Source organism: Petaurus breviceps, unplaced genomic scaffold (assembly GCF_028583685.1).
Source record: "Petaurus breviceps papuanus isolate PSGF00001 unplaced genomic scaffold, PetGlider_PUasm1.0 490, whole genome shotgun sequence".
Taxonomy (NCBI): domain Eukaryota; kingdom Metazoa; phylum Chordata; class Mammalia; order Diprotodontia; family Petauridae; genus Petaurus; species Petaurus breviceps.
In genome coordinates this window covers 17,982,117-18,006,248 of record NW_027186352.1, presented here as the reverse complement: position 1 = coordinate 18,006,248, position 24,132 = coordinate 17,982,117, and the positions used below count along the sequence as shown (strand labels likewise).

Here is a 24,132-nt window from a genome sequence, read left to right as displayed (position 1 = left end):
AGAGAGAGAGAGACAGAGAGAGAGAGAGACAGAGAGAGAGACAGAGAGAGAGAGAGAGACAGAGAGAGACAGAGAGAGAGACAGAGAGAGAGACAGAGAGAGAGAGAGAGAGAGAGAAATGTTATTCCTTACATTAAAAAATACATTTTAGCAGTGTCCAGTAGAGAGAAATGAGGAAAAGGAAGAAATGATGTTAGATTGGAAGCAAGAATGGGAAGGCATGATCTGAAGAGAGAGTCAGATCATAGGATGGAGAGGAGTTCACTATTTCACTGGATTATAGAATAAACTTTATTGAGTAATTTGATATAAGCCTAGAAAAATAAATTGGAATCAATTCATGAAAGATCTTGAATGAAGAGGGAAGAAACTTGAACTTTTTCCATATGGAAAGATTTAGAGCTGGAAGGGACCTTTGATATGCACAAGGCTACTCCTTTTATGATCAGGAAACAGAGGACTGTTCAGTTGTTTTCACTCATGTCCAATACTTTGTGACCCCACATGGACTTTTCTTGGCAAAGATACCGGAGTGGTTTATTGTTCCCTCTCCAGATCATTTCACAGGTGAGGAAACTGAGGCAAACAGGGTTAAATGACTTGACTAGGATCATACAGCTAGTATAGGTCTGAAGCCAGATTTGAATTCTGGAAGACAAATTTTCCTTACTCCAGGGCCTGTTATTCTATCCACTGTGCCACCCAGATGCCCCTAACAGAGTTCTAGAGATGTTATATTGCTTATGCATGGTTCCACTGGTAATAAATGGAAAGGTCAGGATTCAAACTCATGATCTCTGACTCCAAATTCAGTGTTCTTTACTCCATAGTGTATCAGCAATGCCATATTCACAATGCCTATAGAGATTACAAATATGCTGATATAATTATCCATCACAAAATACATCATGCTTGTCATATGGGGAAATAAACTAGAAAATTTATTAAGATACCAAAAGACTGAGTCCCAAAACCAGAAAGTGAAAGCCATCAGAGTAGTTATGACATTGGCACAGGTAGATAAAGTAGAAAGCACCCACATTTTCAAGCCTTTAAAACAGAACAGGCTACCTCAGGCAAAGGTCCTCCTCTCCCCACGCACAGCAACCACCCAGCGTCCTGGAAGCGTGCTCCCAGCAGCTCCGGCCCCTGGCAGTCCTCAGCAGGAGTCCTTAGCAGAAAGTCCTTAGCAGTCCTAACTCAAAAAAGGCTTCGCGCGCCACTGCCTCTGCTGCTGCCGCCGCCGTCGCAACCACCGCCAGCCACCGCAGGAACACTAGCTTGGCTTTCGCTTTCTCTGGCTTTCACTTTCGCTTGCTCCGCCCCTTCCTGCTATGTCAGCAGGTCCAATGGGGCATGGAAGATCTTGAAATCCCATACCCCTTACACATAGTATAGGTTTTCTCAGTTGCAATTATGAGTGCCTAAAGGACTTTCTTAGATAATGTTATTTGGAAATGTTTATTCCTAGCCCTTCCCCAAGGCTGTTTGAAGTTCACACGTATGTACATGTAATTATGGAGAGCCAAATTTAGTTAATTGGTTAAAATACAGACCCCTTTTATTAATGTTAGGGCAAGATATTTTAAGAAAATGTTAAACAGTAGAGTTTGATACAGAATGAGGTTTGTTCTATCCTTTGGTTTTTAGGCACCATTTAGGCTCATTTCCACACCAAAAGCATTTCAACTACTACCAATATTATGTTGATTTAACTGAAAACAACAAAAATATTTTGTTAATTTCTCAAAAATAAACACATCTAAATACATAAGGAGTAAATGTCAGAGGATAAAAACAGTTAAGCTTAGTGTCCCTTCAGATACTGGACTCTGCAGATATTTTTTTTTCATTCTTTCTCTTTCTTTTTCCATCTCTCTTCCTCTGTCTTTTCCTTTATTCCTCCCTCCCTCCCTCCCTCCCTCCCTCCCTCCCTCCCTTCCTTCCTTCCTTCCTTCCTTCCTTCCTTTCTTCCTTCTCAAAATGAGTTTCTTTTTCCAACCCGACTACACAGACTACAATAGTAACAAGACTCTACTCAGTTTCTCGTCCACAGGGTCTTCTTGTCTAGTGGAAACTTTCTGCTCAGATGCTGACATTTGCTCTGTTGTGAATCCTAGCTCTCTTGTAATATGATAAATACCTTGATCCTTTTAAGTCCTTTGAAAAAGCAGAATTCAATGGAACTCACAAATGCATATTTATATTTGACTTGTATAATTCACTCTCTCCATTTCATATTGGAGAGCATCTGAAAAGAACAAGTATTGCTCATAAATTCTGGAGCTGAAACTAGGGTAATGATGGAACTGTTATTTCACTGGCATAGGGAGCCCTCAGATAAGAAAACTCCATCCACAACATAAGGAAGGTTAGCCTGTCATCTGTCTTGGAGCGATGTCTAGAGTCCTGAGCGGTAAAGGGATTCACCTAGGTTTCACAGTCAACAAATATTAGTGGTGACAATTGAACTTGATTTCTTGGCTGTAAGGACAGTACTCTGCCCCCTAAAGTCACCATATCTCATAAATCCTGCTAATTTTCAATAGGTACTTCTGTTAGTGGTTCTGTGAAGAAACATTGTTTCAAAAGCATTTGTACTTTTAGTCAGGAGTTTCTTTCTAATGCCAAAGAAATGCATAAATGGGAGGAGTGTAATGTGGATTTGGGGAATGCTTCTGAATTCAGGCATACTTGTACTGAATTCTGTGATATCTCCAGAACAAGCACGGTCATCTTTTGCCTGTCAGAATATAATTTTTGGAAATAATACTAGAAACAAGGTATTTCCTGATCTCCAGCATCTACAGCCTTCAAAGGCTCTTAAATGTAATAGTCTGGAGCCATTGATGTGTGGTGTGCAATAAAGAATCCTAAGCTGATAAGGTATAGAAAAGGAAGGGAAGGGTATGTAGTCATGGAGTCTAGTCTATTTTATATAAGAACAAACAGAAAGACCAACTGACTCAGGAGGAGGGAATCACAAATTTAGAGCTAGAAAACATTTTCAGTGTCATATAGTCAAACTTCCTTGTGCTATTGGTGTCTAAACTGAGGTCTAGACATCTAGAGAGGTGAAATACCCCAAATCCCACAGTGTGTGTATGCATGTATGCATGGATGTTTATATGTGTATGCATATATTCATACATGTATGTATATGTATATATGTGTGCATATCTGTATAAATATATTAATATATATAGTTTATTCAATATTACGTATGTATATGTGTGTATTTATGTGAATGTTTGAAAAGTGCTTTATAAATATATAAGCTTACCCTGACAACAACCTTGAAAAGTAGGCAATATTTTTATCCCATTCTATAGATGAAGAAGATAAAGCATATGTCAAATGCCTTGCCTATTGTCATAGAGTTATTAAGTTACTGAAGCCAAATAGAAACTCAGGTGTTTTTGACTTTCTTTTTGGTGATCCAACCACTGTCCAAAATCTTTCATTTTCAAAGTAATTTTAATTAGATCCTCTTCTCTGAGGCTCCCAGTTCTCTGGCATAGGCATTGCTTTCCCATCTTATAGGGGAAAATAACAAAAAAACAAAATAATTTGGGGTCAGTGAGGATAAAAGCCTCACCCCCAAGTGACTGACTGTGCAGTAAGCCCTCCTCTAGGTCCTAGGATGCATGTCTTCTGACTTCTTCTGTGGTTTCTTTGCCACTTCACACTCTCTAAGGATACTGTGCTGCTGTGCTTCTGATATTCCTGAGATTCTATTTAAGCTCTTAGTTATATTTTTTTAAATTTATAATGTGAGTCTTTGAGCATATAATTAATATTTATTCAAAACTCATGAATTGTACAATATTATGATGACCCAGTAATAATCGCATAGTGAGTGGAGTGCATTTTAAGATCCCCCCCCTTCCCCATGATCACCATAGGTAAACACATACATACACACATTTGGATACTTTATGTAGCACCTGAACGATGCTTAGTATGGGTAGGATAACTTTTAAAAATCTATTATTTACTTCAAAATCGGTTCCTTAATTGTATTATCAGTACAGAAAAATGACTACATTTCCATATAAAATATACATGGATTTGACTTTTCTCATTAATACTTGATGCTACATGGTTTTAATATTGAATAGAAGCAGCACCCTGAGGTGATTAGGGAAAGAACAATTTATAAATGTGGATTTAACCAGAGGATGATAAAGGATGCTTGAAGCGGTAGGATTTTTTTAGGTGACAGTGACTTATTGTACTCTCTCTCTCTCTCTCTCTCTCTCTCTCTCTCTCTGTCTCTCTCTCTCTGTCTCTGTCTCTCCCTGTCTCTCTGTCTCTGTCTGTCTGTCTGTCTCTCCGACATTTTCCCTGTTATTGTTTTTATCTGAAGCAGATTTAGATTGGATGTGAGGTAAAATATACTGACACTTAGAGCTGTCCCAAAATAAAATGGAATGATTTGGTAGGTATTGGATTTCATCAAATCAGGACTAAAGCAAAGGCTGGATGGCCATTTCCTGGATTTTAATTAAAACAAATTAAATAAGCTTTCATTAAGCTCCTACCATGTACCATCCACTATGTTACTTTTCATTGGATGTTAAGATAAAAAAAGAAAACTGTTCTTGTCTTCCTTGAGATTATGATTCACTAAGGTAGGAAGGAAGGAGTCATATATTGTAAAGAAGATGTTATTCAGGGAGTTTTGACTAGCTGGCATTTGAGGCCTCTTATAACCCTAATAATGTATGTCTAATTCTGTGAAATGGAAGTAAACATTTTTTCAACTCAAATAGAGACTGTCATAATGATTTTCTTGCTATTTTTCTTTAGTGTCTTCTATTAACTGTAAATTATTTTAAAAAGAACTAAACTTTACTTACCTTCTGAAGGCCTTCCAATGTGGATAGAGAAGAAACAAACAAACAAAGGTTCTACCCATGGATTCCAGTGGCCTGGAATATGCATTGACTAACTTATGTGTGGTTTGTCCTACACTCTCTCATTATCTGTAAATCTTACATGTGTGTTTGGCAGAACTCCATATCATAGCTTTGTTTTGGCTGGAGATTTAGCATGACATAAACTCTATGGGCTTCTCATACTTTAGGTCTCATCAGTTACAATCGGTTCCAGTTTTTTAATGTTTTCAAATGTGACCTCTCAGTAAGTGGTATTAACTGCTTTGACATATATCTAGTAAGGAATGATTTGGAAAATTAATTTACATGAAGAAGTTATGTTGTCACACATATCCTGAGTGTATTAGGGTAGTGATAACTTATATTAAATGTATATGAGATTGAATTCTGTTATCTTTCTACAGAAAAAAATTGACAGTCTGTGAGAGAAAGATGTGGTAGGAAATATTTTTAAAAATGAATCATTCAGAACAACTAGGAATTGCTGAATGTTCTCTACCCTGATGGAACTGATTATTATCTTAGGTAATTATCTTAGGTAGAGACTAGTGATAGAACAAACGGTCCGATGAGACATTAACATTCACAAAATTTAAGATAATTATTAAGAGTGAAGCCTTCATTTTATTGGGTAGATCATGAGTAGAGTACTCATGGGAGGAATCTAATAAACACAAACTTTCACAAAGTATTGAGAAGTTAACATATGCACCAGTTAAAGAGATAACCATTTGCAAACAAGTATGAATTTATGGAAAAATGAAAGAAAGAAATACATATTGCAGTAAATCTTCAATAATAATGGCCCCTCTTCAATCAACAAACATGTTTAAACCACCTACTATGTGGCAAGCATAGTTTTATGCAGTAGAGGCAAATCTATACAGATATACATCACACAGAGAAATATGAGATAAACCTCCCCTCAAGAAATTCCTAGTTTACAGAAGAAGATTCTGGGAAGATGGTGGAGTAGGTCAGAAAATCCCAAGCTTTCAAGATTTCCCCCACAAAAGAGTTAAAATATCATCTTGGGGAGAAAAAAAAGTATGCATGGAGATAAATAAGAATAGGGCCATAAGCTGGTGCTCCTGGGACAATTTAAGAAGTGCAGAAGAAAAATCCCAGGTTTGGTCCCAGTGAAGAGTAAATATATCCAAGCTAGACTCTGTTTTAATAAGCAACAAGTACTGGAGTTAATTGGTTTGAAAGCTGCACAGGAAGCAGCCACCAGAACTTTTACCCCTAGGATAGTGAGGGGAGTTGGGTGTTTGAGCCCCTGAAAATTGAGGGAACCTCTAATGACTAGAATGCCAGACCCAGCTATATCACAAAGAGCATTGGGGACAAGAAAGAACCAATCCACGCTACATGAGTACAGAAGCAGTGGGGGAAAATAGTCTCTGGCTGTGCGCATTTACAAGAGACTGGAGATTTGGCTTTTGTTTCAGGCTAGAGGGAAGAAATGAAGATGTGGGGCAAGAGGCACCATTCCCCACACCTCAGGGCTACAGGTGATTAAAATAATTAAGTTATTACCACTGAAAATGCACAGGCAAAGGAGAAAGAATATAACCATAGAAAGCTATAGTGGCAGTAGAGATGAATGGAGCTCATCTTCGGAGGATATTGAAGTAAAGAAACCCCAGGAGAGTAAAATAAAATGGATACCGACCCAAAAAATTCATACAATATATTAAAAAAGACTTTTAAAGTCAAATGATAGATGAGAGAGATGGAGGAAAAAACCAAAACAAACAAAACCAATCCTAAAAAAAATAATATTCCAAGAAAAACAAGAATGGTGTGAAAGTCAACCAATTAGAAAAAAGAGAGACAGAATCTTATTTTATTTTTTTTCCTAACTAACATCTCTCCCAATCTGCTCTCCCTCCTATCATCCCCACTATTGTCCCCTTCCCCTCTACTTTCCTGTAGGGTAAGATACTCAATTGAGTGTGTATGTTATTCTCACCTTAAGTCAAATTCAATGAGAGTAAGATTGACCTATCCCAATTCACCTTCCTACTCTTCACCTCCATTGTAACAATTATCTCTTGCCTCTTTTATATGAGATATCTCCCTTTATCCTTTACTCATTTTATTCCTCTCTCACCTATTAATTTTATTTTTTAGATATCATCCCTTCCTATTCAACTGATCTTGTGCCCTCTTGTCTATTTATACATGTACGCACATATACACATGCACATATGTATTTATATACACATACACCCTCCTATACATATATATGTATATGTATGTATACACACATATGTATTCCCTTCAACTGTCATTATACTGAAAAAAAATTAGATACGTCCCTTATGATTCTTTCTCCTGTTTACCTTCTCATGCTTCTCTTGATTCTTGTATTTGAAAGTCAGATTTTCTGTTCTGCTCATGTTTTTTTCATCAAGAATACTTGAAGTCCTCTATTTCATTGAATGACCATATTTTCCCCTGTAGCATTATACTCACTTTTTCTGGGTAGGTATTCTTGGTTTTAATCCTAGCTCATTTTATGTCCAGAATATCATATTCCAAGCCCTTCGATCCCTTAATTTAGAAGCTTCTTTATCTTGTGTTATCCTGATTTTCTTTCCACAATACTCGAATTGACTACTTGTAATATTTTGTCCTTCACCTGGGAACTCTTGAATTTGGCTATGATATTTCTAGGAGTTTTTTATTTGGGATCTTTTTTTTTTAATTGATTTGTTTACTTACTTTTAGTTTAAAACATTCAGTTCCACAGTCCCTTGAGTTTCAAACTTTCTTTTCCTCCCTCTCCTCCCCGGCCACCCCATCATGACAGCATGCACTCCAATATAGGATCTACAATCATCTTCATTTTTGATCATTAGTCATATTGTAAAGAAGTATTACAACTGGTGGGATGATTGGTGGGAAAGAAGAAACAAAATAAAACAAGAAAAAGTAACAGAGCAAGTTCTTTGTTTCAATTTGCATTCACATTTCATATCTCTTTCTCTGAATGTGGATGTCTTTTTGATCATGAGTCTTTTGGAGTTGTCTTATAACCTTGCATTGCTGAGAAGAGCCCAGTCTATTGAAGTTATCCATCTGGTAATCACACATATGTTATGTCTGTGATTGTGTACAAATTTCTCCTGGTTCTGCTCTCCTTACTCAACATTAGTTTATATAAGTCTCTCCAGGTTATTGTGAAGTGATTGGCTTCTCATTTCTTATAGTACAGTAGTATTCCATTACATTCATATACCATAACTTGTTCAACCATTCCCAATTCATAGGCATCCCCTTGATTTCCAATACTTTGCCACCACAAAAAGAGATCCTATAAAAGTTTTTGTACATTCAGTTCCTTCTCCCACTTCTCTGAATTCTTTGGGATATAATCCTAGATGTGGTATTGCTGGGTCAAAGGGTATGCACTTACTCATAACCCTTTGGGCATAGGTCCGGATTGCTCTCCAGAATGGTCAGATCAGTTCACAACTCTACCAACAATGCATTAGTGTTCCAATTTTTCCACATCCTCTCCAGCATTTATCATTTTCCCATTTTGTCATCCTAGCCAATCTGGCCAGTGATAGGTGGTACCTCAGAGTTGTTTTGGTTTGCATTTCTCTAATCAATAGTGATTTAGAATATTTTTTCATATGCTTATAGATTTCTTTAATTTTATCTTCTTAGAACTGCATGTTCATATCGTTTGACCATTTATCAATTGGGGAGTGGATTGCATTCTTATAGATTAGACTCAATTCTTTGTCTATTTAAGAAATGAAGCCTTTCTCAGAGATACTGGTTATAAAAATTCTTTCCCAATTTTCCACTTCCCTCTTAATCTTCATAATATTGGCTTTATTTGTACAGAAGCTTTTTAATTTAATGTAATTAAAATTATCCATTTTGCATTTTATTATGCTCTCTTAATCTTGTTTTGTCATGAAGTCTTCACTTCTCCATAGATCTGACAGGTATTGTTCATCTCCCTCCCTTCTTTCCCTCTACTATAATTTTTTATGCCTCTTGGTGTTGTATAATTTATCTTTTTCTGCTTCATTCTTTGCTTTTCTTCCATTGCAGTCCTTTTCCAGGCCTTAATGAGTTTTTTTTATCATCATTTTGTGTAATTTATACCCACACGCTCTATTATCTGTATACCTTTTAGATGACAACCATAAGTATAGAATTCTCAATATTAACAGGTATCACCTTCCCATATAGGGATGTAAAGTGTTTGCTCTCATTAATTAACACATTATGTGTATGTGTGTGTGTTTATTTATGTGTGTGTATGTTTTTTTCCCTATTTACCTTTCTATGTCTCTCTTGAGTCTTGTAATTGGAGGACGAATTTTCCATTGAGCTCTGGGTTTTTCATCAGGAAGGTCTGAAAGTCCATTATTTCATTAAAGGACCATCTCCTTGCCTATAAGATTATGTTCAGGTTCACTGGATAGGTTCCTTGGTTGTAACCTGAACTCCTTTGCCTTGCAGAATATCATATTAAAGTTACTCCAATCTTTCAATGTGAAAGCTGCCAGATTCAGTGTGATCCTCACTGTAGTTCTGCAATATTTGAATTGTTTCTTTCTGGCTGCTTGTAGTATTTTTTCCTTTACTTGATAGTTCTGGAATTTGGCCAAAACATTTCATGAACTTTTCAATTTGGAATCTCAGGAAGTGTCTGGTGGATTCTCTCAATTTCGATTTTACCCTCTGGTTCTAGGATCTCAGGGCAGTTTTCCTTGATGAGCTCTTGGAAAATGTTGTGAAGGCTCATTTTTTCATCATGATTGTATGGTAGGCCAATAATTCTCAGATTATCTCTCCTTAATCTGTTTTCCAGGTCAGTTGGGATCTTTTTCAAGAGGTGATTGGTGACTTCTTTTAATTTCTATTTTGTCCTCTGGTTCTAAAATATCAGGGCAGTTTTTCTTGAGAATTTCTTGAAAGATGATATCTAGGCACTTTTTGGATCATGGCTTTCAGGTAGTCCAAAAATTTTAAAATTATCTCTCCTGAATCTATTTTCAAGGTCAGTGGTTTTTCCAATGAAATATTTCACGTTGCCTTCTATTTTTTTTTTCATTTTTTGAGGGGGGATATTCTTTTATAGTATCTTGATTTCTCATAAAGTCATTAGCTTCAATTTTCTCCAATCTAATTTTGAAGGAATTATTCTTTTCTGTGAACTTTTGACATTCCTTTTCCATTTGGTGAATTTGTTTTTTTAAGGCGTTCTCTTCATTGGCTTTTTGTACCTCTTTTGCCATTTGAGTTAGCCTATTTTTAAGGTGTTATTTTCTTCAGTCAGGTTGTTGGCTCTTGTTCCATGATTTTCTTGCCTTGTTATCATTTCTCTTCCCAATTTTTCCACCATTTCTCTTAATTGATTTTGAAAATCCTTCCTAAGCTCCTCCATGGGCTGTAACCAATTTATATTTTTCTTGGAAGCTTTTGATGCAGGAGGATTGACTTTGTTGACTTCTTCTGGTTCCATGTTTTGATCCTTTTTGTCCCCCAAAAAAGATTCTATGGTCTGACTGTGCTTTTCCTGCTTGCTCATCTTCTCAGCCAGTTACTTAACTTTGGACCTCTTTGCTATTGAACTTTGCTACTGAACTCTGCTTACAGAGTGTGTCTCCAATTACTGGAGTTTTGCCCCTGTGTCATTGCTGTTGTAAGAGTTCTGAGGTGGGCACTCTCTCTACAGCTACCACAAGCTTTTGCACACTGGTATTTCTCACCCCAGGACCACCACCACCCATGACTGCAATCCAGATTCAATCAGGTCAATGCAGGAGTGATTACACTCTGAATGGTCTTTGGTCTCCCTATTATCTGGAGGCCATGAGCTCTGGAGGCATCCAGGAGGTAGCAGCTGCAGCTGCCATGCCTCCACCACCTCTAGCCCCAGGGGCAGGTGCCAGACTGCACTCTCTTCCACCCAGTTCCCATAGAGTTACCCACTGACCTTTTACTTTCTCATTGGTGTTTATGGGTTAATAAATCTAGAAACAGCCACAGCTGCTGATAATCCATTCTCCTGAAGACTGCTCTTCAGGATGATCCTGAAGATCCATGTGATCCACTTGTTGGGGCCACCCCGGGTATGGACCCGCTCAGCTTACACGGGAATGCACTTGGCTTCCAGCCTGGTATGATAGACCGTTCCTGTGTCCCTTACAGGTTGCCTTCAGCAATAGATTTGTTTTTATCTGTGACTTTTTTGGGCTCTGTAGCTCTATAATTTGTTTAGAGTCATATTTTACAGGCATTGGAGGTGGTTTGAGTGAGAACTAAAGCAAGTTCTTACTTTTACTCCACCATCTTAGCTCCGCCCCCAAGGTCTAGAGAGATCCAGAATCTTAAGGAAGAAAAGTAGACCTTGAAAATTAGAATTGGACAAAGTGAAATCATAAGAGATCAAGAAATGTCTAAACAGAATATGAATAGTGAAAAAGCAGAAGAGAAAGTAAAACATAAGAAAAACAACAGATTTAGAGAATAGATCAAGAAAAGAAAATTAAAAAAAAACAATTGGACAAACTGAAAGCTATGATCAAAAAAATAATCTTGATAACATATAACAAGAAATAATTAAAGACAATTGTAATGAAACATTAGAAGAAGGGACAAAGTAGAAATAGGAAAAATAATCCACTGATCACCACTTAACAGCCTATGAGGAAAATTCATAGGAATATCATAATCAAATTCTGAAGCCTCCAGCTCATGTTAACATATTAAAAACATAAGTAGTAAAAACAATTTAAATATAATGATGCCACAATTAGAATTACACAAGACCCAGCAACAGAGGCATTAAAGAATTGCAGGACTTGGAACACAATACATCAAAGAGCAAAACAATTGGGGCTCTGGCCAAAAAAGATCATACCCCTCACAGTTAAAAATGGACATTTGATTAACTCTCAAACTTTTAAGACTTTGTTAAAAAAATCTGAACTTAATAGAAAATTCAACATATGAGGACTAAGAGAAATATAATGCACATAACAAAGAATGAGTATAAGGGATCCATAAGGACAGAATGTTTACTTTTTCTATATGTAAAATGTATGTCTAAGATTCTTCTAAATAATTAGGTAGGACATAAGAAAGATTGTGTGAACTTGAGTATGATATAAATTTAAAAAGCAAAACCATTTAGGAACAGCTCAAAAGTGCAATTATTTTATACAAATGAAGTGAAAGAGGAAGAATAGGTATATAGGAATTAGATGGGGAGGAGGGCTTTTAGTTTTGGTAACCTACTTTTTTTCAAAAATGGATTTAAGAGGGAACAATACATATATACTTAGAAGATTATAAATGTCTTCTAAATTCAGAAGAAATAAAATAGTAGGGGCATAGGGAGTGGGGAGAAGACAAGGGAGGCATCTTTGGAGGGGAGGGTGAAGGAATAGGTAAATAGGAGTATAGAAGGGTATTTAGATTTATGGAAATGGAAGGAGAGGGGAGGAATCCTTGGAGGGGGGTAGGCAAACAGTAGGAGGGAATGGTAGTGGGCAGAAGTAAAGTAGAGGTAGAAGGAGGGATAGGAAACAAGAGATATGTGAATACACAAAAACAACAATCATGAGAATAGGTTTCTGAAAGTATTTGTCTGTATATGTATGTGTATATGCATACATCTATAACTGTAGAGAAACACATCTCAACTTTATTATGGCCTTTGTAATGGTTGGGGGGAGGGAAAAAACTGTACAGTAGAGAATTAAAGAAATCTCACAAGGAAGCAAAGAAAAGATGGGTAATTCTCAACACAATTAGTATTATTTATCATATAGGCTTTCTTGAAATGAAAATTTATTGTTACATATTTTGAATGCTCCCTTATGCTCCGCTATGTACATGACATGCTTTTTTCCTTTTTAAATTTGTATTTCAGTTCCAATATTTAAGTTTATGATATATTTTTGTTCCTTTTCTCTATTTTTTGTGTTCAGGCATTTGAGTCTAGAATAAAATTTTGAAAAAAATACAGTTTTTTTTTCAAAATTTTATTGAGAATGATTCAATTAAATTTATTGTGCATTTAGTATGACTAGACCTTGGTATACAGAAGTAGAAATTCTAAAATTGAAATGACAGTTGTACTCATGATGATTAGTGTTCATACAAAGACACTATGAAGAGAGAAAAGTGTCCAGGTGTAGGAATACACCAACAGTTAGAAGGCAGGATATAGCATATTTTCTGTCCTCATTCTTCCTGACCTCTCTGCAGCCTTTGCCATGATTACTCTCTCTTCCTTCATACTCTCTTTTTCCTTTTTATTGGGGGGAAGGGTTTGGTCCACTACTCTCTCCTGCTTCTCCTACCTATTTGTCCATTCTTTCTCTCTCTCCTTTTCTGGATCCTCTTCCTCTAACTACTGGTGCCCTTGAGGATTCTCTATTGGCAATCTTCTCACTTTTTATACTCCTTTACTTGGTGATCTTATCGCCTCCCATGAATGTAATAATTGTCTCTATCCTGATGATTCTAAAATCCCATAATCTTACCTGAAATTCTCCGTTGTCCTCCAATCCCACATTTACAACTCTTTTTCAGACATCTCCAGCTGGGACTTCAGAAGACATCTCAAAGTCAACACAAAGAAAACTGTACTGATCTATTCCTCCCTCAACTCTCTTTCTTGCCTTCCCTATGACAAGAACAATATCATCCTTTCAGTCCCCCAGTCTCACAATTTAGGAGGCAGACTGGTCTCACTATGTCTTCCATCATACTTATTCAACCTAAGGCTAAGACTATTTCACCTTTAGAGCATTTTTTCAAATATACCCTCTTTTCTCCTCTGACACTAGTAATACTCTAGTGTCAGATTAGGGAAGCAGCCTTGAGGCCACATGTGCCCCTCTAGGTTCTCATGTGTAGCCCTTTGACTGAAATCAAACTTCACAGGACAAGATTTTGCATTCAGTCAAAGGGCCACACTAGAGGACCTAGAGGCGGGCACATGTGGCCTTGGGGGTGCAGATTCTTCATCCCTAATCTACTACAAGCCCTCATCACCTCAAACCTTGATAACTGTAATAGAGATCTGGTGACTATGCCTCTGTCAGGTGTCTCCGTGCTCCAATCAATCCTCCATTAGGAAGTAATTTTCCTAAAATACAGGAGTAGGGCCAAGCATGTCACACCACTACTCTATAAGCTTGGGTGACTTCCTAATCCCTTCAGAATCAAATACAAAATGCTCTTTTTAGCATTTGAAGGCCTTCACAATATATTCCCCTTCTACCTTTCTAGTCTTCTTCCATATTACCCCTGATATGTACTCTTCAAAGTAGTCAACACTTGTCTCCTTGGTTGGCTCTTCTATGAACAAAACATACTCCATCTCTTGGTTCCAGTCACTTTTATTTTTCTTGCTATTCCTCAAGCCTAGAACATTCTCTCTTCTCTGCTTTTCCCAAAAACCTCTACAACTTCCTTTAATTTCCAACTAAAATCTCTTCTTTTTTATAGCTTCTCTTAATCTGAGTACTGTGTATGTATTTGTTCGCATGTTGTCTCCATTACATTGTTAACCAATTGAGGACAGAGAATATTTTTTGCCATTTCTGGAATGGCACTTAGCAGAGTGCCTGGCACATAATAGACATGTAATAAATGTTTATCATTTGATTGATTGATATGTGTTATGATTGGTCATAACAAAGGAAACACAGTAAGACAAGTTGAACAAATAAAAAGAAAAGATGTGTCTGCCAAACCCTTACATTTTGGGGTATATATTTTCTAAGGGGTTTGGGTGATATTCTTTTATTATTTAATGCTGTTATATCATTCTCCAAATATTTTCACACTCCAGGCATGAAGGAAAATTTTATTTTGATAGTATAATTTTTATTTGTCCTTTGTTCTTAAAGAGGACCATGGCATTAGGGAGGTGATGCCATGACATGCAAGTGAATAAGATTTTAGAGAGAGGAGGCTAGGGAGAGTCACCACCTCCTCTTTTTCCTCTGGAGCCATTTGGATGACTTTAGGTGACTGGCTCGTGACTTTGTATAACCCTCCCTCACTTAAGTCTAATTCACTTTTATGACATAACATCACCTCCATCATGTCATGGTCCTCTTTGTGAATGAAGGACAAAGACTACCTCTGTAAGTAGTAGTAGGAGCTGCCCTACTGGGGAACCAACTAGAACTGACCAGTTTGACAACCCCTCCTTCCTTCCTTTCTTCTTTCCCTTCTTCCTTCATTCTTCATTCCCTCCATTCGTTCGTTCGTTCCTTCCTTCTACTTCCATCCCCACCCCTTCCTTTTCTTTCCCTTTCCTTCCCTTCCCTTTCCTATGTCCATAAAAATATCATACCCTTATTACCTGCAAGTACTCTACCTAAAGGAACGTAAAGTTTTCTCCCTGAAAGTTCAGCAAAATATATTAGGGTTTGCAGGATACATACATACATACACACATACATATATGAATATATACACATATGTGTATGTTTTTTCATACGGATAATGCCTCAAAGACATAGCCCTCTGACTCTCAATTGGTAAAAATATTTTTAAAATGTCCCAAGTCAAGCCCCACTTGATCATTGTTTAGGTCCTATTTATATTTAGCTCAGAGTGAATGTGAATAGCAATTATCTCTGTTTTGACCAGAGACCCCAAGGACTATGTAAAAGAGGCTCTTTACTGCCTTATTTTTCATATGGCCTTAATCACTGAATGGGTATTTCCCCGGTCAAACTGAGACCTGGGAAAGACCTTAGCTGAAAAATGCCAAGGTCTCCCACTGCATCCAGGGCCATCTGTAGTTACCCTGATCTATTTCTTGGCACTGTACCTGAAAGACTCCAGGGATTATTGCATGACTTAAGGGAAAAAATGGATCATCTTTTACCACTTAAGGCCAAGTTTTAAATAAAATAACACAAACACAATATATCTTCCTACTTTGTTGAGATAAATAGTATATACTCTTTCTTGAGTGCAAAGAGTAGACAAGACATGAAGCTGTCATGCATTTCTCTATGTCAATTGATCACTTTGTTTTACTATTTAGCTTTATCTTTCCTATTATCTCTCCTGTTCCTTTTGATAGACTACCACACATGGTATTTATCTGAGCTTTGTAATGATATATTGTTTTTTGTGTACTGTAGGATGCCAATGGCACACTGGCCCTTCCTTATTTTATTAATGAAAAAGTGGTCTCCCTGGAGCTCTTCTAATACCTGCCTTCCTTCAGTCACAATATGTTTTGAACCTTTTAGTGCAATAGTGTGTGTGTGTGTGTGTGTGTGTGTGTGTGTGTGTGTGTGTGTGTGGTATTGTGGTTAGGTATAGGTTTTCAATTCTCAAAATCCAAAATTAAATATATGTTGACCAGGTGTAAGGAGCTTTCTCAACCTTACTATTTATTTTATTAAGCAAAATGCAACTCAAATGCTCCCTTTGGTTGAGATTTCATCCTATTCCATAGATAAGGACTGAATGAGGTGGACACTGGAAGTTTAGCAGTAGATTCTCAAATGATGTTTGTGGGGAAAATTGAAGTTCAATGGAGTGTAAAATTGAAGGAGCCTGAATTCAACAGCGGGGATTGCCTCAGGCTTTGTAAGACATCAAGGGAGCTCAGACTATTGGCACCTCCCAGGTTGACAGAAATTGATGGTCTTTCATGGGCAAATATATAGGAAACAACCCCTAAAACAATCTTGTTCCAAATCACTTAATAGGAGTTTTATCCCTTCTTGTAAATTTATTCAACTTCATTATCAGTTTGTAATAACAGATTTCAAATTATGAATGCCAAATGAGGTATTCTTCTTTGGCTCCTTCCTGCAATAATGCTCCATGTCTTATTAAACCTCATTACTGGGAGTGTCAGTTCCTTAATCTCTTTGAGCCTGAATCCTCATCTATAAAATGGGAATGATTATAATTTCCTCACTACTGCCTTTACCTGGGTGTTGTTAAGATCACTTGCTCAATTGCCATGCTTTTTATAGGTGCGCACAGTTTACATGACACTGTGCTAAGCATTTAAAATACCCCAAAATGCCACATTTTCTAGACTTGAGTACTTCAAATTCTGTTTTGTTTGAGATGTAAATAGATAAAAAAATTTTCTTTTAGAAAGTTACAAATGGTAAGAATTTTAGGGGACCTCAGAAGCCACCTAATCCTGCCCATACATGAAAGTAAACTCTGTTGTAACATACAAAGCAAGTGTTTGCCCAACCTGTGCTTAAGGGAAGTAATGCCAATTTTGAACAAACTTCCAACATCCTAAAACATAGGAATGGGCAGAAATGGAGAAAATACTGCATGGAAGAATGATGATTAGAAAGAGAGACTCAGACATAACACTAAGAAATTGAAGGCAAGATCTCTTTCTTTTAGTTGTGGCAAAAAAGCAGTAGAATAAGATCAGATAAATTTGCAAAATGGCACTTGCCCCTGAATAGAGATTTAATCAAAGAAAAGACCATGACAGGATTATTTCCTATAAAAAATATAGACTGTTAAAAAAAGTTCATAAGATAAAAGAGTGGAGAACACTTTAGAATCTTTGAAAGTTGAAAAAAATGTTCGTTAAATAAAGATGCAAAATAGTTGAAAAACTGATAAAGGCAAAACAAGATATAACTCAAATTCCATGGTCATTCCAAGACCTTTTCAGATCTCCCTATTGACTAATGTTCTTCACCCACAAAATCACTTTGCTGTTACTTGACTTAGATCTAATTTATAATTCTATGTTTTTATATATTTTTTCTTCATAACATGTAAGTTCCTTAAGGTCAAGATCTTTTTTTCACTTTTTTTTTATATTCCAAGTGTCTAGATAGTGCCTGGATCATAGTATGTCCCTAGTAAATGTATTTTGATTGAATGTTTCAGAGGTCTGTAATTGCATCAGTGTGCCTACTCCCTTGACTTCTTCAGATCACAACTCCTCAGGGCTTTAGTAGGTGCTTTTTCAGAGTAGCTGTGATTCCCAGCAAAAATTACCCTTCTACATTCAGGCTAGTGAAAACCTTGTCTAGATTTGGATAAAAGCTGTACTTGGAAGACAAGAATGGATCCCTCTCTAAAGTCATTCTAGCTGTAAACTTTCATTGATTGTGATTCATTGGTAATAATTTTAAGATACAGGGATAATGTGGACACTACAATATATCAGAAGGACCCTGGTGAAGAAATTGTGCTCAATTCATGGAAACTATTCCATGTAAATGTTACTTGTTTCTATTTATCCTTCATCCTCAGAGAGGACGATGGCATTGGGAAGGTGATGTCATGACTTGCAAGTGAATTGGATTTAAGTGACGCAGGGCTGTGCAAAGTCACCAGCCTCACTCTCTCATCCTGAGCAATGAGCATCCAGTGGCAACATGTTTATATATATATATATATATATATATATATATATATATATATAAAACATATAACTTTAGATGGTCAAGGATATAGGGCTATTTTACGGTAAGGTCTTTCTCATGTCACAGTTTATCTGAGGACAGCAAGTTAGTAATAAGACAAGGCAAGAAATGCAACAAAGAATAGCATCTTTTACCTAGTTAAAAAATGTTAATCTGGGAAGGGAAATCTCTCAGTGTTTCTGGTCAAATAGAAATAATTGCTATATACACTCACTCTGAGCCATCAGAACCTTGGGCTTGGATAAGAAATCTAGCCCCACTGAGGACCCAATTGGCCAGTTCCAGTTGAACACAGCTTCTCCCTTCCTTCCTTTCATTTTTCCTTCCTTGAAACACTGAAAGTCTTCCCCTCCAAGACTGATTATTTTTAGCTGCATGAAAAAGACCATTCTTTATCTTTTCTTGATTATTCTTAATCACTGAAATATTACTACTTTTAAATACAACATACAAGTTTGCATTATTATTAGTAGAATAATTAGTAGCAATTAGTAGAAACTTCACAGAAGCCTTCATAAGATTTTCTTTGCTTTGCTTGGGACACACTGTCAAAAATGTCCTTTTGGTGATTAATTAAAAGGTATTCAGAAATGGAAATGCCTTTCAGTCTAATCATGCACTTCTTCAAGGTAGGTATCCATAAGCACAACATAATTGACACATTGACATTTGTTTCATATTCTCACCATTTTCAATCTACTTCATAAAATTCCACTAAGATAGGTTTTTTTTTAAAGTTGAGTTGAGTTAACATTCAGAAAATTGCATTCAGAACACACCCTCTTCCAAGTCTAAGTAGCCCTAATGACTGGCATGATGAACAGCCATGGTGCACAGACTTGGGATGTGTCTGAGAGACTAGGGAGAGTCATCATAAGAAGATATTTTTTCCTATTTAAAATATGGTAATTTGGTCTCTAATGAACTTTTTATGAGGTGGTGCCTCATCATCTAGCAGCCTTGGAGCCCATGATAGCCTTCCTAATTATGCTGTTAATGGTGGCAGCATAATGGAGATGAAACTTGGAGATTAAGGCAAAGTCAGGACAAAAGAATTCTGGTTCTTGAGTAGAATGGTAGCGTTGAGAATTTTCAAACAGCCCAAGAATGAAGTTTTCATACTCTCTAAAGTATAATCAAAAGGTGGATTTATCATGTTTTTAACTGTTTTAGTCAAGTATATTTTTCTTTTTCCTACCAAGAATAAACATGTGTGATAGGATTTTGCATTTGCGTATTTGTACCCTTTTACAGGGAAAGTTGAAAAGAATGGACATAGAAAATTGACTTAAATGAACAAGAAGGCTGTCTGGAATGGAAACTAAGTCAGGAAGAATCCATGATATTGCAGGAATATGTGACATTTGAAATCCCATGAATAGGATTTGAATAATGGCTCTGTAATTTGTAACTCTGTAACCTTGGGCAAGTCATTTACACTGAGTTCCAGATATTATTTTATTTTCCTTGATCAATTATTCACATTACTTACAATAGAGTTTATTTACTGTATTGCATAGTAACTTTGAATTAAGTTAATTGTATTTTCTTAGAGTTAATTAACTCTTTAACAATTCTTTTCTCTAAGCAATCAACAAGCATCTGTTGTGTTCCTGCTATGTTACAGGAACTATATTTGATGCTGGAGTCAAGAACACAAAAATAAAATAAGCTACCAGCACTTGCAATCCTCTGGGGAAAGCAACATGAACACATTTCAAAAGATTCAAATGTATAGAAAATAAGGAAAAAAGTAGGTTTAGGCAGGAGTCACTAGTTGAGAAGGATAACAGAAAGACCTATTCCAGGATTATATTTATTTGAGTAGATAAAGGCAATTAACATAGGCAATAGGATAGGGTTAAATCTGATATGGCATGTCAAATGCTAGGACGTGGTTGGACATAAGAAAGAAGGAAAGAGAGATAGAGGAAGAATGACAGAGAAAGAGACATACAATCAGACAGATATAAAATAATGATCACTGCCAGGTTTTTTTTTGACATGGTAATCAGCCCAGGTATATTAGTTAACCTTCTACTCCTTGCATTCTGTTAGGATTTGAATTCTCTTTCAGTGACTCTCAGAGTCACTATATTATATATCATATCATATTAAATTACATTACATTATATAAATTATATTATATAATCATATATGGTGAGTGTTCTGCAAAATTAAGTTTATCTGATGAATGTTACCAATCAAATAACAAGCAAACAAACAGTGGGATCCTGCAAATCACTGCATAGTGCTCCATACTACCAGGAGTACATTTTGGACAACATCATTAAATTTCTTTTTTGTGACCTCTTTGCAATTGTCTTGGATCTTTGTATTGCTGAGAATAATTAGTCATTCATATTTAATCATCATATCATTTTACTGTTACTTTGTATACTGTTCTCCTGGTTCTATGTGTTTTACTTTGCATCAGTTTATGTCAATCTTCCCATATTTTTCTGAAATATTCCTGCTGATCTTTTCTTACAGAAAAATAGTATTCTATTACATTTAAATGCCACAACTTGTTTATCCATTCCCCAATTGATGGGCATACCTTCAATTTTCAATTCTTTGTCACCACAAAAAGAGCTGCTATATTGGGGAGGCTAGGTGGTGTAGTGAATAGAGTACTGGCCCTGGAGTCAAGAGGACCTGAGTTCAAATCCAGCCTCATACCCTGAACACACACACACACACACACACACACACACAAACTAACCATGTGACCTTGGGCAAGTCACTTATCCCCAGTTGCCCTCCAAAAAGCCAAAAAAAAAGAGCGACTATAAACATTTTTTATAGGTAAGATATTTTTCCCTTTTTTTGATCATACAATATTACTTTTCCTGTGTACGCTCCTCCCAGTTCTGCTCATTTCATATCATTTTATTCATGTAAGCTTTTAGTGGTTTTATTTTTTGCTTTTATATATTCCTTTATTTTTCCATAATTACAAATCAAGAAAATTTTTAGCATTTGGTTTTAAAAGATTTTAAGTTCCAAATCTTTCTCTGCCTCTTCCTTCTTCTAAGAAAAGTGGGTATTTTAATGTAGTTTATTCATATGTCAAAATGTAAAATGTATTTCCATACTCATCATGGTTATGGAAAAAGAAACATATCAAAAGTGTAAAAAATAGACATGAGAAAGAATAAAGCAAATGAAGAAATATGGTTCAATCTGCATTTCGAGTCTATAAGTTCTTTATCTTCATATGAAAGACATTTTTCTTATAAGTCCTTTATACTTCAATTGGATCTTTCCATTACTGAGAAAATCTGAGTCATTCATAGTTGAACATCATATGATGTTGATAATACCGTGTACGGTGTTTACCTGGTTCTGCTGATTTCACTTTGCATCAGTTCATATAAATTTTTCCAGGTTTACCTTTACTCTGTGTGTCTCTCTACTTCAGTTGTGTTTCTTGTAAGCACTATTTTGTAAAAAAACTGGTTTTTGATCTACTTTGCTATCAACTTCCTTTTTATTGGAGAGCATATCCCATTCACATTCACTATCATGATTGCTACCTTTTTATTTCCCTGCATCTTATTTTTCCTTGTTTGTTCTTTCTCTCTGTTTTCCCCTTTCCCATATTGCTAGTGTTTTGCTTTTGCCTACCACTTCCCCTTATCTGCCCTCCCTTCTGTGAGTCTCCCCCTCCACCTTAATTTAATTTCATTCTCTTCTATTTCCTTGTCAGGTAAGATCAAATTCTATATTCATCTGAATATGTATGTTATTGCCTTTTTGAGACAATAATAATGAAAATAAGGTTTAAACAATGCCTGTTTCCCCCTCTCCCATCTTCCACCCCACTGTAATAGTACTTACTTGCCTCTTCATGTGAGATAATTTACCACATTCTACCTCTTTCTTAATTCTGCACCCATTTTAGTGCTCTTTTACGTCCCTTATATTTTGTCATTCCCTGAAATACACATTATACCCATACCCTCTGTCTATGTTTATTCTTTCTATTTGTGCTGTTAGTTATAAAATTTTTAAGAGTTGCAAGTATCATCTTCCCATGTAGGCATGTAAACAGTTTAGTTCCATTGAATACTTCCTGTTTTCTTTCTTTTTTTAACCTTTCTGTGCTTCTCTTGGGTCTAGATATTTGAAGTAAAATATTTGGTTTATTTCTTGTCTTCTCCTTACAAATCCCTGAAATCCTTTAATTTCATTGAATGAACATTTCCCCTTAATATATTATGCTTCATTATGCCAGGTAATTGATTTGTGATTGTAGTTCTAGCTCCTTTGCCTTTAGGATAATCATGTTCCATGACCTCTGAAATTTTAACATTACAGCTGCTAGGTCCTGTGCCATCCTGATTGTAACTGCCTGATATTTGAATTCTTTGTTGTTTCTGGTCATATATATATATATATATATATATATATATATATGTGTGTGTGTGTGTGTGTGTGTATGTATGTATATGTATACATACACACATACACATATATGCATACATATGCACATACATATATATAATTATTTGTAGTGTATCATTATTATATAATATTATATTATTATTTTTAAGTGTATACAAATGCTGATGTTTTATGTATGTTTATCTTATATCCTGTGCAGTAAGGTGACACAGTAGATAGAATGTTCTTTCTCCAGTTTAGAATATTTAATTTCCAATCTGGCCTTAAACACTTAGTAGCTACATGATTTAGAGTGAGTTACTTAGTCATCCCTGCCTCTGTTTCTTCATGTGTAAAAATTTCTGGAGAAGGAATTGGCAAACCACTCCAGTACGTTTTCCAAGAAATCCCCAAATGAGGTCATGATGAGTCAGGTATGACTGAAATAACTCAACAAACAACACATTTTATATTTTGCAACTTTGTTGAAATTGACAATTGCTTCAACAAATCTAGTGTCTCTATGTATGCCATCATAATACTATGTTCAAAGAGTGATAGTTTTTTTTTTGCCTTATTGTCTATTTTAATTTTCCTGATTAATTTTTTTCTTATCTTATTGCTAGAATTAGAAGCCCCTGGTTTAGGTGTCAAAACCATATTTGTGTCATAAAAATGAATTTGGTAGGGCTCCTCTTTACCTTTAAATTTCAAATAATTTACATAGTATTGAGATTAATTATTACTTAAATATTTTGTAGAATTCAATAGTAAACCCATATAGTCCTGTTTTTTTTTTCTCCCTTAAGGGGGAACTCGTTGATAGCTTAACCAATTCTTTTCATTTTCCCCCTAAGAGGAGGTTAATTATTTTATTTTCTCTTCTGTTAATCTGGGGAGTTTATACTTTGGTAAATATTCATTCATTTAAATTTGGTTGTTAGCTCTACTAACTCATAATTAGTCAAAATAACTTCTTATACTTGTTTTAATTTTATCTCCATTGGTGGCACATTCACCCTTTCCATATCTGGCACTAGTAATTTGTTCTATTTTTTCTGTTTTTAAATAAAATTAACCATTAGTTTATAAATTTTCCCCAAAAAACAGCTCCTACCTTTATTACTTCTTTTTTTTTAACTTTCAATTTTATTAAACTATTCTCCAATGTTTAAAATTTCCATTTTGGTGTTTAATTGGGAATTTTTAATTTGTTATTTTCCTAGTTTTCTTAGCTGCATTTCCAATTCATTGATGTGATCTTTCTCTCTTCTACTGATGTAAACATTTAGATATATAAAGACAGATAGACAGACAGACAGACAGACAGACAGACAGATAGATAGATAGATAGATAGATAGATAGATAGATAGATAGATAGATAGATAGATAGATAGAT

The 24,132-nt window shown here is 35.8% G+C and overlaps 1 protein-coding gene across 1 annotated transcript in view; it reads left to right on the top strand.

Annotated features, from left to right (window-relative positions):
• The window catches only part of LOC138172037 (protocadherin-15-like), a 2,287,527-nt gene that overhangs the window by 522,577 nt on the left and 1,740,818 nt on the right, over positions 1-24,132 (top strand). The window lies entirely within an intron of this gene.